At 33.5% G+C, this 14,579-nt stretch overlaps 1 protein-coding gene across 6 annotated transcripts in view; it reads left to right on the plus strand.

Annotated features, from left to right (window-relative positions):
• lilli (AF4/FMR2 family member lilliputian) overlaps positions 1–14,579 on the plus strand; it is a 1,088,977-nt gene that overhangs the window by 1,041,733 nt on the left and 32,665 nt on the right. The gene's annotated exons all lie outside the window — the stretch shown is intronic.

The following is a 14,579-nucleotide window of genomic DNA, read 5'->3' on the forward strand; positions in this document are numbered from 1 at the left end:
GTTCTGGATTATTATTTACGACATGAATTTCATATATAAATCCGGGCTCTATACATATTAATCTGTATATCATTGAATTTTGCATTGCCTGCTCAGTATATATTTATTATATTTTTCTACGATAAAAGAACATACAACTTGGATTTTAATGTATATGTTAATGTTATTTGTTTTGTAGTAGACATATTGTTAACGTAATATCCTTTTTTAGGAGCTGTTTCATCTCAGATGTCTTCTTCTCGTACATATATGCCAGAATCTTCACAAAATTCGTCATACAGGTGTCACAAGAAGAAGAAAACAAGTTTCGAACATAAAGTAATGAGAAAGTTGATTAAGAAAACTATGAAAGCACACAAGAAGCATACATCATTCAGCAATCTCCACGAGTTGAAAATGAAATTTAACAAAATATGTTTACCAAATGGATGGACAGTGTTAATAAGAGAAACATACATTAATTGTATCTTAATTGAAGATTTGCCTATTCCAAAAATCAAGAGTAGTGTACTAATAAATGAAGACTTACGTTTGTCTGCATGTATTGGGGGAATAGAAATCACATCATTATCCCACATGTCATTGCCAAAGAAAGTAGGTGATACTGGTGACATTGAAGAAGTAGTCGGTGAAATTCATAGGAAGTGCTCACAGTTAAATTCTAACAGTTGTTCAATTGAAGACTGTGTAAGGATCATATTCACTTGCCTCGACCAATTAGCTGAAGTGTTACCGAATAGTGAGACTAGTATAGCATTTTTAAAAGAACACATATCTTTTCTTTTAATGTATAAAACTTAGTGGCATTGTTAATTGAGGAGCATTTTATCAAAAGTTGCTGAACTCCTCAAACTAAATTTTTCATAAAATATGTTTTTTATATGATCAGAAGTATTAACCTCAAATATTTTCTTCTTTTATCATCATATTGTTTATTAAGGTACTATTGTGATTACATAGTTAATATTTTAACATTCAGACTTATGAATGGAGGACTGAGAGTACCTACAAAATTTGTTTTTTTATATAAGACCTTACATGTTTTTTATTATTTAAATCTTTAAGATTTTACTCTTTTTTAGATGACTTTCTTTTTGGTCACTTTTTATTTATAATTTATATTTAGTTTATATTACTACATTCTAATCATTATTTTATTAATTTTTCGTCTTTACATAACAGTTTGAACAAAGTACCTACAAAGTAAAAAATACAATAATATTAAACTTTTTTGGAAACAAAAAACTCTGTTCATACAACAATGATAATAATGAACTATAATTTCCTTTCTGAAGTACACATCCATAAATTCGTGCATAAAATATTAAGAGTTTCCAAGTAACAGTGATAACCAATCAAAACATTAATTGTGTAAAATAAGGAAAATTGTTATGCATTTTCTCAAAACATAGGTGTCAGGACATTCTTCATTTTCCAATCAGACATTCAATTTAACATGAATCTCCAGTAATGTCTTTGTAAAATTCTTTAGCTTATTTTCGTTTTTCAAAATACTTCATGAGGTCCAAGACTGTCTTCTTCTCCTCCTCCTCCTCCTCCTCCTCCTGTTCCCTGACCATATTCTTCTTTAGCAAAGTAGCTGCCTTTATTATTTCCTGGATACAGGTATGATTTTAATATTTCAACTTCAACAAGATCTCCAGTGTAGGTGTCCTCACTGACAATAGTAGGCCTACTTTGTTGTTTCATTTTCTGTAAGTCATAATTCGTTGGTCTATAATTTTGGAGGTCATGAAAAGTAATAATACAAATCAATTAAACCTTTCAATATTAGTACTAGTTTCATTACTACACTATTCTTCTACCATTGTAACATCTTATTGGAATTGGTTTCAATATAAACATTTTAAACTTGTTTTCATTCTCATGGTACTATTCGCGCCACTTATGTGCTATTGTAGTCTCCGTCCATGAAGATCTTTATTAGATTGCCGTGCTATAAGTGGCTAGTAATTTATTCTTCTTCTGATACACATTTTACATTGTTGATCTAAATGTAAATTGCTATCTAGTCATATGTTGCATATTCTATTTTGCTTATAATTATAATTATTGCCTCATGCTTTGAATGATCGAGAGCAAATATCGATTTTTGCTAAAATTAATTTTACAGACTTATCTTCAACAGGATTGTTGATATGTAACCACCAAAAACCCAATTTTGAAAATTTAGGCATTTACAAACTTTTGAAAAAATGCTCCTCAGTTGTTTTTGTGCCATTCTACATAGATTATAAAACTGCTGAATGTACATATTACGGCAACAGGTTGAAATCTAAGAAAGTATATATAGTTTTGTTAGGTACTTTTTTCAATACTGCCTGAAGGTAGGAAAGACAGTACCACTGTAGATTACCATTCTTTGTTACAACAGGTTTTCATGTAATTATTGGCTCACAATTTGTCATCATGTTTATTAAAATATTTAATATTACACTTCAGAAATTACTTGAAACATAAGGAAACGATGAAGATACTGTAGATGAAAGAATTTGATACAGCTTTCATTTTGCATATGTTCAGTTATATTGGCCATAGAGGAAAGAAATAAGATGTCTTGAGAATCTACTCTCAGCTGTAGGCAGAGATAGAAAATTTCTCGAAGAAAGGTGAAATTCTTTTTCATGATTTTAGCAAGAGATCAGTGATGCATTTCAAGAATTTATTACTTAGCAACAGGCAAGTTCATGCTGAAAATACATTTACAAGTATCCACTATGAATTTCACATATTGAGAAGTGAGAATTAGTGCTGTTACAGCTATAAGGAACCGAGAACTCTCAAATGATTGAGAGGCCCATTTTGTGAAAGATTCTTGTGAAACAGATTCTATTTCACATGTTAGGAGTCACCTGCGAACTGGTGAGAGGTGAAAACGTAAATCCATTTCAGCAGAAACTTGAAAGCATGCCTGTTTGGCGAAAGAAAACACTTCCTCAAGAATTCTGATGCCTCTAATTAATTATGGAATTTAAATTCTGGTCAGCAGCACACTCGTTGGAGAAAGGAATTCTTAAAACTGACTGGAAATATAAAACACTCAATCCAAATCAATCCAAGTTCGAGAGTGAATTCAGTTTGAGTCTGTAAATTGGAAAAATAGTTGGAACAACCATATCATGGAAGTAGCAAGAACTTTATATTTTGTAAGTAATATTGTTTCACAGTATAAATATCTTAGTACTGAAAGTAAAATTGAGATACAAAAACTATTGCATTACTATTTTGGAGGTGATGACACTTAAAGGAATGACTTAGAATTACAGAAATGATAATTCCCTTTGTCAACATTTGGTGTGGTTGGTGCAGAAGTATTGCAGTGTAAGAAGACTTAATGGCTTCATGGCCAAACGTCTAGTACTTGGACACACACACATATTTGGTATGTTAATGTTTGACAGATCATTTCAGTGAGGGAAGGGTAAAGTGAGTCAAACCTAAGGGACCAGCAGTCTTGCTGTCTCTCGACAATACTGTCTGGCAATCAGATCTCCGGCTCTTGCAATTAATGTTATTGCTGTTTTACAGCATTGCAATTGGCAAATGATCTTCCACGTAACTATTGAATTATTTATGTAAAGAATTGGAAATAATCTTATCTAAATTTCAGGGCATGTGCTCAAAATGTCCTCCATTACGTTTTACACGTGGTGCAGCGATGTACAAGGGACACTTCCTGGAGCTCATCTTTACTAATATTGCATATTAGCCGTGTACAAGATTTATTCTTATCGAGAACGGAACCTGTCTCTCTCCACTTATTAAGTAATTTAACACAACAATGTTTTATGGTTGTGTACTCTCTGGAAAGCACCCCAAAACTTGCGAAAAACACAAGCACGACTTCTTCTGCAGTAGATAAGTTTGAACAAGGGAAATGCGTTGCTGTACTGTGTATAAAACTATGTTTAAAAGCATGTGTTTCTCAGTAGAGTTCAGACAGCTGAACTGAACCAAGCTGCGAGATTGCTGTGTGACATTTAGTGCGTTGAGGTTTCCTGAGTATATAGAGCAGTCATGTCAGCTTCAGCCCGCAATGAATACTTCCCTCACCGTGCAAACAGTCAAGCACGTGGACTTGTGTACTCTTTCGTGCGAGAGATGTGGCAGGGGTGAATTAGTATATAGGTAAAACAACTCATCTGATTGCTTGCTTTAAAGTGCCTATTAAAACAACACGATAGCAATTGATAGTGAAACACTGTAGAGTTTTATATATTTATATATTATATTTGTTTGGTTATTTTATTTTAAAATGTAGTATAATTTATATTGTTGAGATGATGGGAAGAATTAATTAATTCTGTTTTATATTTATACGCTTAATTATGGGAAGCTGATCTATTTTTGTTCATTATATGATTAAGTTATGTTAGGGATATCAGGTAATTATGAAGACTATTAATTGGCAATTAAATCCCACTACTAATTCTAGAATCAGCAATAGCTGTTATTCAATCTTAGCATGAAGATTGGTTATTCATGCTTTCAAGCCACAATAATGATGAAGAGGCATACTGTATAATGTGTAAAAAACACATTATCTCTAAGAAATGTAATGTACAGCAGTATTGCGATGTATATAATTCCCGTGAATACAAGAATGTCATGGAAGATGATAGGATGAAAATCACCGATGATTATAAAAAAACATTTGAAACTATAAATAGTCCAAAATGTTAGTAAAATATGGAAAATCGAACTAGAAGTTATAACGCTGTGTTTTAACAATTTAAAAAAAAAATTTACTGTGGTTTATTTGTTTAAATTCCATCTCGTTCATAAGTTTGCAGAAGAAGTAATGTCAGTATTTGGAAGCACTTATAGGTGTTACAGGTGCGAGCAGTTTTTCACAAATGAATCTCAACAAAACTAGGCGAAGACCACATTGGACAGTTTCTCACATAGGATCCATTATGAGAATAGTTTCAGAAGACTGGTATAGGAATAATTATTTAAAGAAATAAATTTAGAAGATTGAAATTTTTACGAATAAGGACAAATCCTTTAGTTTTATTTCGAAAAATTCGTCAATATATATGAACATTTTGAAAAGACATCAGGATATAGTTTACTGCGGATATATCCATGAAGAGGTTGTGTCATTCACAATATAGTAATATTTAAAATAGTTTGTGTTATAATGTGAAACAATTTTTATTAAGAATTATTGTCAAGTATGTCTATGCGGATGACGTGAATATGTTAGGAGAAAATCCACAAACTATTAGGGAAAACACGGGAATTTTACTTGAAGCATGTAAAGAAATAGGTTTGGAAGTAAAGCCCGAAAAAACAGAGTATATGATTATGTCTAGTGACCAGAATATTGTACGAAATGGAAATATAAAAATTGGAAATTTATCCTTTGAAGAGTTGGAAAAATTCAAATATCTTGAAGCAACAGAAACATATAAATGATACTCAGGAGGAAATTAAAGGAGCAGTCTGCGATAAAATTAAGTTGGCTTTAATCAAACACGTTTTTCAATTTAAGTAGAATGTAATTTACTGCATGTCAATGCGAGGCATGGTTCTTGAGTTACTGATTCCGCACAAATACTTATGACATCATAGCCACTGAACTGGTGTGATTGCGTAGTAGACTGAGAACATCCCTGAGTGCAGCGCTTTGTATTAAATAAACTTCTCTCGTCGTAGTAAATGTGAACAGAATATCGGACTTAGTTGTGATTGTGTGAAGTTATATTTTGCTTTTCATTTAATTATAAAACGACACATGCCAATGTTGTGGTTTTATGTAGGTGTATTTTCTTTTATATGAACGATTTTGAACTACAGTAGACTAAGCAGAAGAAAGTGTATCGTAATACAGTTTAAAATGCCATGGTGTTGTGATTTTTCTTGTTCAGAGGGAACAACAAAAGCAGAACATGGAGAAGGGGTATCATTTCATGTATTTCCGAACAGAGAAAAGTCACTGCAAAGATTTAAAGCATGGGTGAAGAAAATAAACAGAAACGGTTTTATGCCATCAAAAACTACTGTTGTGTTTTCCAATCATTTCCATGAAACTGATTTTGAAGAATCGTCTCTACACTAAAAGACATTTAATGAAAGACAATAGAACTCCCATGAAAATGAAGAAAACTGCTGTCCCTTCCTTATTTTTGAAAGGAGAATCTCCCTAAGACAGTTCTGATATTACGCACTCCTCTGCTTATAAATGAAAGAAGGTCGTTGAAGAAGCAAGCAAGTTACAGTGATGCACCTATAGCTGAAAATATTGGCGTGTGTATAGTTCTCGATGACGCTGAAAATTCACAGGAACCTAATATAAACAAAGTTGTGCAGTTTGAGATAGGGTGCAAGATGCTAAGAAATGTGTGTGGTGAATCAGATGTGGGTGAGCCAGAAACTGACTTATACACATATTTTCAAATAGAAGAAGAAACTTCAAATTCTAATTCATCAGGTTCCCAGGACACTGCACATGAAACAGGAAGTAATATAGGAAGCCAAAAAGTGTTTTTTGGGTCAGCATTACAAATATTCAGTAAGAACAATAGGAACATTGCTGAAAGTTAATGCAGTGTGCCAGAGTGCCCATAATTGGGAGTGAGAGTCCGAACCGAGGTGAAGCATAGCAGTGAGTTCTGCATTATACTTGTGTGGTATAAGGTACAAATTGTTTGAAAATTTTTCAAAAACTTTACTACTATGTTTCATCGGCAAGACAACACTTTATAAAATAATTTCAAAGTTCGTAGAACCAACAATCAGTTATAGTTATTTTTAGATTCATGAACAACTTATCAATTCCCTAAAAGATAAAAACGTGCGAATCGCGGTGATGGCCAATTTGACTCACCTGGTTACAGTGCAAAATATGTGACTTACAGTGTAATGGACCTCGATTCAGATAAGATTATAGACTGTGTAGTTCTGCAAAAGGGCCTAATTGTAGGCGATCCTGAAAAAAGCAGCATGTGAAAAAGTTCTAGATCGCCTAAAAGAAAAAATGAACATTACCCTCTTTCTGTCAGACTGCCATAGAGGAATTAGGAAATTGGTAAGGACCAAATATGAATGGATGGGCCATCAATTTGACATTTGGCACATGGCAAAAAGCTTATCTAAAAACCTTAAAACCGCCGCATAAACATATGAGAAAATATAAATGTGGAAAGACAGCATCACATATCACTTACGGTGATCATGTGCTATACATGTAAAGGTGATTCTGATGACTTAGAAGACAGATTCATTTCTGTATTAAATCATGTTTGTAATATACACGAACGGAGACATATAAAACATGTGCACACATTCACCCATACAATAGTGAGAGAGAATGGATCGAACCTGTATCCGGCGATTACAATACTCTGAAAAAAAGTTGTATGTAATCCTGCCTTTTTAAAAGACCTAAAGCAGACTAACCAGTTTTGTGACACCAGCACACTTGAATAATACCATAACGAGAGATTGCTTTACACCCCTAAGAGAAAACACTTTCCATATGGTGGAATGATAATAAGAACTATGATTGCGAAGATGAACAATAATTACAACGTGAAAAGAGATGTAACTGGCTCCAGACTTCAGTACTCTAAAGCCACTTTCGATGGGTGGAAAAGAAAACATACAGCGAGAAGGAAAATGCGTGGAGAGAAAATAAACAGAAAAATGTCTTGACAGTAGCTCGTGGTTATAAACTGCCGCAATTCGATGATCCACATGTTTTAGAGGTTCCCCCAAACACAGCATTCGTGCCTAAACCGTGTGACTCAACAACTATAGCGCAATGGAATAATATAAGCCATGTACTAATTTATTGTTGATGTGAGATAAACACGCATTTGCAGTCCCTTCATAATGAATAGTTCACGTCTCATATATGAGTACATTCACTCACTCAGTGAAGGCGTTGACTTATGTTATAATGGATCGAAATATTAAACCTTTTCAGTTTGAACCCTTACCAGCTCAAGCTGTTCTAATCATTATGAGTACGAAATTCAAAATAACCAGGTTTTTTAAATGGTAGGGAAACTACTTACAAAAGACAATACAACAAACAAAACGTGGTGATATGTTGCTTATAAGCAGTTAGTTGCTTGGATAAATTCGTGGACAGTAATTGGAAGAAGGAATAGAGTGGTGAATAAAATTAGAATAATATTTCCGGAACAGAATGGATTGTACACGAAATTTAAACTGTAATAGTGTTTGGGTAAGTTATTATTATTATTATTATTATTATTATTGTTATTACTACAGTATATGCGTATATGCATACGATAGATCCTAAGTATGTTAATAATACCTAATTGTAGCATATGAATACGTATTTACTCGTTCTGCACTCTATATCAAATGGAACTACAATGCAACGAAGTGATCGGTGGTTATGATGTCAGAGGTTGCAGTAAGACCTTAAATATTTCGCAAATTAAAAAACTTAGAGAGATGCGACAAATGCCATTATTCCAAGGGTTACTTTGGTAAATATCCTATAATATAATCGAAATTTAGAATTTTATCGCGGACTGCACCTTTAAACACAGAATAAATATGGGAAATGCGTGTTATTATTCGGTTGAGAAGCTTTTGTCATCCAGTCTCCTCTCAAAAAACCTGAAAGTTAGAATTTATAAAACAGTTATATTACTGGTTGTTCTGTATGGTTATGAAACTTGGACTCTCACTTTGAGAGAGGAACAGAAGTTAAGGGTGTTTGAGAATAAGTGCTTAAGAAAATATTTGGAGCTAAGAGGGATGAAGTTACAGGAGAATGGAGAAAGTTACACAATGCAGAACTGCACGCATTGTATTCTTCAGCTGACGTAATTAGGAACATTAAATCCAAATTATTGAGATGGGTAGAGCATGTAGCATGTATGGGCGAATCCAGAAATGCATATAGAGTGTTAGTTGGGAGGCCGGAGGGAAAAAAGACTTGGGGGAGGCCGAGACGTAGATGGGAGGATGATATAAAATGGATATCAGGGAGGTGGGATATGATGGTAGAGACTGGATTAATCTTGCTCACGATAGGGACTGATGGCGAGCTTATGTGAGGGTGACAATGAATCTCCAGGTTTCTTAAAAGTCATATGTAAGTATGTAAGTATTGTCAAGTACCTGCAAAGAAATATTATTTAACATGATTGTCGAAACATAAATTTCCTACTTAAATGATTCTAGGATGACTATGTATAACCTAGTATTAACTTTACATTGCTGTAGTACTTATTCCCTGAACAACGTACACCCCTCATTGAGAGTTTCTCTTCTGCACATTCAAACCACAGCACCCACAAACTGCACTCTGATTGACAACCGTTCGTAATGTTGCCCATGTTCTTGACATGCCTGGTATAGAGTGTTCCAGAACTTCACACATGCTGCAGTATGCGTATAGAAGATAATGAAGGATATTTTGAGTATCTGCTCCGAAATTCAGGTGAGATTGTTTTCATTTCCGTAAATAAATAATAACTTTGTCACATTATAGTGTCGTGACATGGCAAGAACTTTATCCACAAGCGCTAGTAATGTTCTTGCCAGAATGTATGCTGAGAGATAGCAGGCAACAGAAAGTTTGCCCTGTCTGTCTGATTAAGATACCCGGGTAGACTCAAGCAAAGAAGACTGCTATAAATTGGGAATTTCTTGCTAAAAATAGAGGAGGAGAAGAAAAAGCATAGGCATACATATTATATTATGAAAAACTTTGAAAGAAATAAAAGTGTTGAGAGTTAACTCAAAAATTGTTTATTGAAAAATTTCACATTGTTAATTTTCATTGTAAACTTCTATATATATCTGATGATAATTTAGTTGTTATAATGTTGAATCTTCCAAAGACTGTAATATGATCTTCATTAAGAGTTGACATATTTTGAATTATCATAAATTCAAAGCAACACTCCAAAAAAGCCGTAGGGGAAGTAGTCCAAATAACTGAAATAGAAAATGAATTGTTTAATCTCGCAGAGAAAAGTGTGTGTATATATAGGCCTACACTTAAGGAGATGGCTTCTTGATAAGAAGAATAAAGTGCTTTTTTTTTTGGAGGGGGGGATATATATAAACGTGAGATATTTCAGTTATTTACTTCGAGAAATGATATCTTGACAGGAAGAATTAAGTGCCTTTTTTAAGAGACTCAAACAAGAAATACTGTATTTCGATTTATTCACCTAAGGAAATGGCATTTTGACAGAAAGAATAAAGTACCTTTTTTCGTTTCACAAAGTAAAATATGCCATATTGAAAGCCATATGTGCCTTGACAAAATATTTTGTATTCACCATTTTCTTACTGTACCTTTTATAAATATTATTTAAATGTTACAAAAGAAAGATTATGATCTCGTTACTCAAACCACTGCCATTTGCTGTAGTGTATGTATGCCAGAAAGTAAAGAAGGAGGGAGTGTTAAGGAACAGAGGATAAGAAATAGTCCACATCTAAAATTAAAATTTAACGAGTTGATGACATCTGGTATAGTTATATTTATGTGATGGAAAGTCACAATTTTGAAAGAACTAAAAGAACATATGAGTAATGGCTTTTGTCACTAGGGGAAGTAGGGTGAGATTTTATACCTTCGTTTATCAACATAAAACTGAAGTTATAGAGAGAAAAGGGCTGCTACTGTAAATACTGTCTGACAACATCAACAGTGAAGAGACATGATAATGCAATTTTTACTATGATTTTTGGAATAGTTTCATATAATTCGACTTAATTTGTAATATTTGTACACGTTTTGTTGCTACAGTTGCAAGAAACACATGAAACATTAAAATAAAATCTCGTTCTGCTATGAAATGTAACTCAATCAAAAAATGCTCTATCTAATTTTTGTCAACGACTGGAACTACATTCAGTGCCCTTTGTCTTTCAACAGTTTTAGTTTTAATGTTATTGGGTAACGTTGATATGATTCTGTATGAATTACAATAATTAAGATTTCTGTATTTAAGTATATGATTTATTTACTGGACTTGACTTTCTTGTGTTATCTGTCATGAATTGCTGTAGAAATTAAATTTAATGAAATGTAAAAGTATGTTTATGTTCATCCACTTGTACATATGTGTTAGGAGGGAAGGGAAGGTAACATTGTATGTGGGTGAGCATATTTAGAATCATGATAACCTGTTTACATAAATCAGTTATTTTTTATAACCATTTTTATTTTATTCTTTGTGTTCTGTGTGTACTGTAAACTTTATATTTGCTGAGCACACAATATAAAATAGAAAAAGTTCTCAAATTTGTTTACATATTGACGTAAATGGCAGTACCACAGTGCACAGTATTTATATACTGTGGTAGAACTTTATACTTTAAAAATGCATTTTAAGAGCAAAGTAATGAACACTCTTATATTCAAAAAAAAATTTCTGTCAACTAAGTTGTAAGCTTAAAGTTCTTAATATTCAAACTGGACAACAATAATACTGAAGTGATGTTAATTGTTGTATTCTTACAACATAATATTATGCTGTACATACACATTACCAAAGGTTATTATTTACTGGTAACTTAAAGACCCATTCTTCAGTGAGTATAATATCAATTCCAGAAGTCAGTCAAAGAATATAGGTCATGAAATAGCACTAAATTCTCGAAAATTTATTTAGTACATACTTTATAGTGTTTTCATATGATAAAAGAAACAATTGGATATGTATAGTGGAAAGAAAGGAAACTTATTATAACTTTTTAAATGAAAAAAAAAAATCCGAACAACTTTTTTGCTTCTTTGTGGACAGTTTTCTTCAAACATTGTGAACTTTATAAATATTGTTTTACATTTTTGTAACAACAGTTGAATTTATACTATATATATTGCGTGTAAGATTTTGTAGAAAAATTCACTTTATAAAATATATGGTAGTAATTTGCCCACAAAATTTACGGTTTTACAATAATTGTATTCAAAACAATTGTGAAATTAACTCCTCAATCTTAGTAACTCGAAAGTCAGAAATAACTTAATTGATTTAAAAAGTACCTATCTGATAAAATTGTAAAATTGTTTCTAGCGAGATAAACTGAAAACTGTTTCATTTTTAAATTATCTTTTGTATCTACTAATTGTCCTGTGCCATAGCATTATGGTCTAAGGCAGCGGTTCCCGAAGTGTGCTCCGCGGAGCCCTTAGGGCTCCGCGAATGATTCTCAGGGGCTCCGTCTGCGGAAATTATGAAGATGACAAAAATTGGTAATTCCATCTAGTCTGTAGCGGGGGAAATGGAAACTATTTCCATCAAGCAAAAAATAATTTCTGAGAGAGTAGTTTGCGATCTTCTTGCTACATGGAAGCATTAATATTTGATCTACTCATCACTGGAACTATCTCGATCTTTCTTGCCTGCCAAGTACTCAGTGATTCTCGAAATTTATTTTATGTTTTTATATACTAGGCAAGCAGCGTTTGTTATTCATGGTACGTGGAATCTACAGTCTATTGACTGTTACGTTACCTCAAAAAATATAAATACTGTATACCTGCATGTTAATTTGATAGCAGATGTGTTAGCTAAACTTTCGTTGAACCGGAACTGTGGCTTAAGACGGGCTCCCTAAGACCTAAGAGTCATTAGCTATCAACCAGTGTTCAGTCAAAGGGAGATAACAGCTATAACCTTACTTTCAAAGAAGATAGTGCGAATATGTTGAACATGATCCTTTCTCAGAGTCTACGATGCCTAGTGTAGAGGTATTGAAAGTAACAAACGAAAATATTGTGATTTATATTTGGACATCGGATTCAATGAGTTTGCAGATGAACGTCCACAGTGTGTTATATGTAACAAAGTTTTTCCCAATAGTTCTATGTTCCCTGCCAAACTTAGATGGCATTTCTCAATTCAAAAATTCACAAATAAAACTGCAGACTACTTCGAAAGAAAAAGTGACGAACTCCATGCAGTTCAGACGAAATTTTACCTCATGTAAAAACAAACAACGAGAAAGCACTGAAAACGTCGTACTTGGTTAGTCATGACCAGGCTCTTGCTGGTAAACCTCACCCTTGCTGAAACTCTTATGAAACCACTATTAGTGAAGGTAGTGAAGTGCATGGTGAACGAGAAAACTGCAAACTTGATTTCCAATGTGCCCTTATCAAATAACACTATTCATAATGGAATCCAGAATATATGAAAAGACGTAAAAAATATCATGATTTTCTGTATCAGTTAAACAAAATTTTCGTTACAACTTGACAAATCCACTGCCTTTGCCGGATTAGCTATGTTAATGATGTTTGTGCGGTATGGATTTTCAGGTTCTTTCATGAAATATTTTGTTCTGCAGCCATTGTCATCCTCTACAAGCAGTACTGAAATTTTTTCTTCTTCCTTGAAAACTCGATACCATGGGACAATTGCATTGACGTGTGCATAAATGGCGCAAAGGCCATGGTAAGGACCTACCATGGCCTTGCTGGCGCTGTTACAAGGATCAAGAACTGAACAAGTAGTCACTGTGTACTACACCAACACGCCTTCGCAACGAAAAAATGCCAGCTTATTAAAGCAGGTACTAGACAACGCCGTCAAAATTATCAACTTTGTTAAGGTATGACCTTCGCAGTGTAGACTACTTAAAATCCTGTGTGAAGATATGAGTAGCATACACAAGTCATTGTTAGTAATATTACACACACAAGTGTGATGGTTGTCGCGCGGTAAAGCGTTGTCCCGATTACATGAACTTCGAACGGAAGTTTATTCACTTTTGAATTACCAGAACAGTTTGCTAGCAGATTATTTGAATGATCCGGAATGGTTGTGCAAATTATGTTACTTGGCAGACTTTTTCAAAAATGAATTCAGCACACACATACAAGGTAAACGGAAGACTATATTTGATACTGATGACGAAATTGTAGCACCGAAAAAAAAATAGCGTTCTACATAGAAAGCGTCGACAATAAAGGCTCATTCACAATGAAAATTAAACATAACGTAAACTTTAACTTAACGTTACAGTAAAATCAAGAAGTCATACCATCATTCACGATGGGAGCATACTGGGTAACCATGGAAACATAACAACGACGTCATTTCCTCATATTCTGTCGTATACTTCAGCGCTCCACGATTGTGTTCTGTTTGCAATTCACGTAAGCATAAGCATGAAAGTTTGGAGTTTGCAAACTTTCATGTTAACGTCTTATGGTAATGTTTATGTCAATGCTTATGTGAATCATTGTGAATGATCCCATTTGGTAGCCTGGACGCAAACTTCTGTGTTTATGTTATGGTTATGTTTAATTTTCATTGTGAATGGGCCTTAAGGATCTTACGTTTCTAATTGACTTCAAACTTTATAGAAGAAAAAACATAACAATGAATGTCTCATTCATAGCAATAATGAAAGAACACCTTGACAATTTGCTTCAAAATATGAATTCGTACTTTCCAAGGGACACTCAGGAATCCATTCTAATGAAATATGAGTGGATTGTAGATCCCTTTCCAGTGATGTCAAAACCAGCAGCCCTCACTGCTTCAGATATGAGGTCCTTATAGACATGGTTTCGAACAGCCACTGTCAGGCATAATTTA

Source organism: Periplaneta americana, chromosome 11 (genome assembly GCF_040183065.1).
Source record: "Periplaneta americana isolate PAMFEO1 chromosome 11, P.americana_PAMFEO1_priV1, whole genome shotgun sequence".
Classification (NCBI taxonomy): Eukaryota; Metazoa; Arthropoda; class Insecta; order Blattodea; family Blattidae; genus Periplaneta; species Periplaneta americana.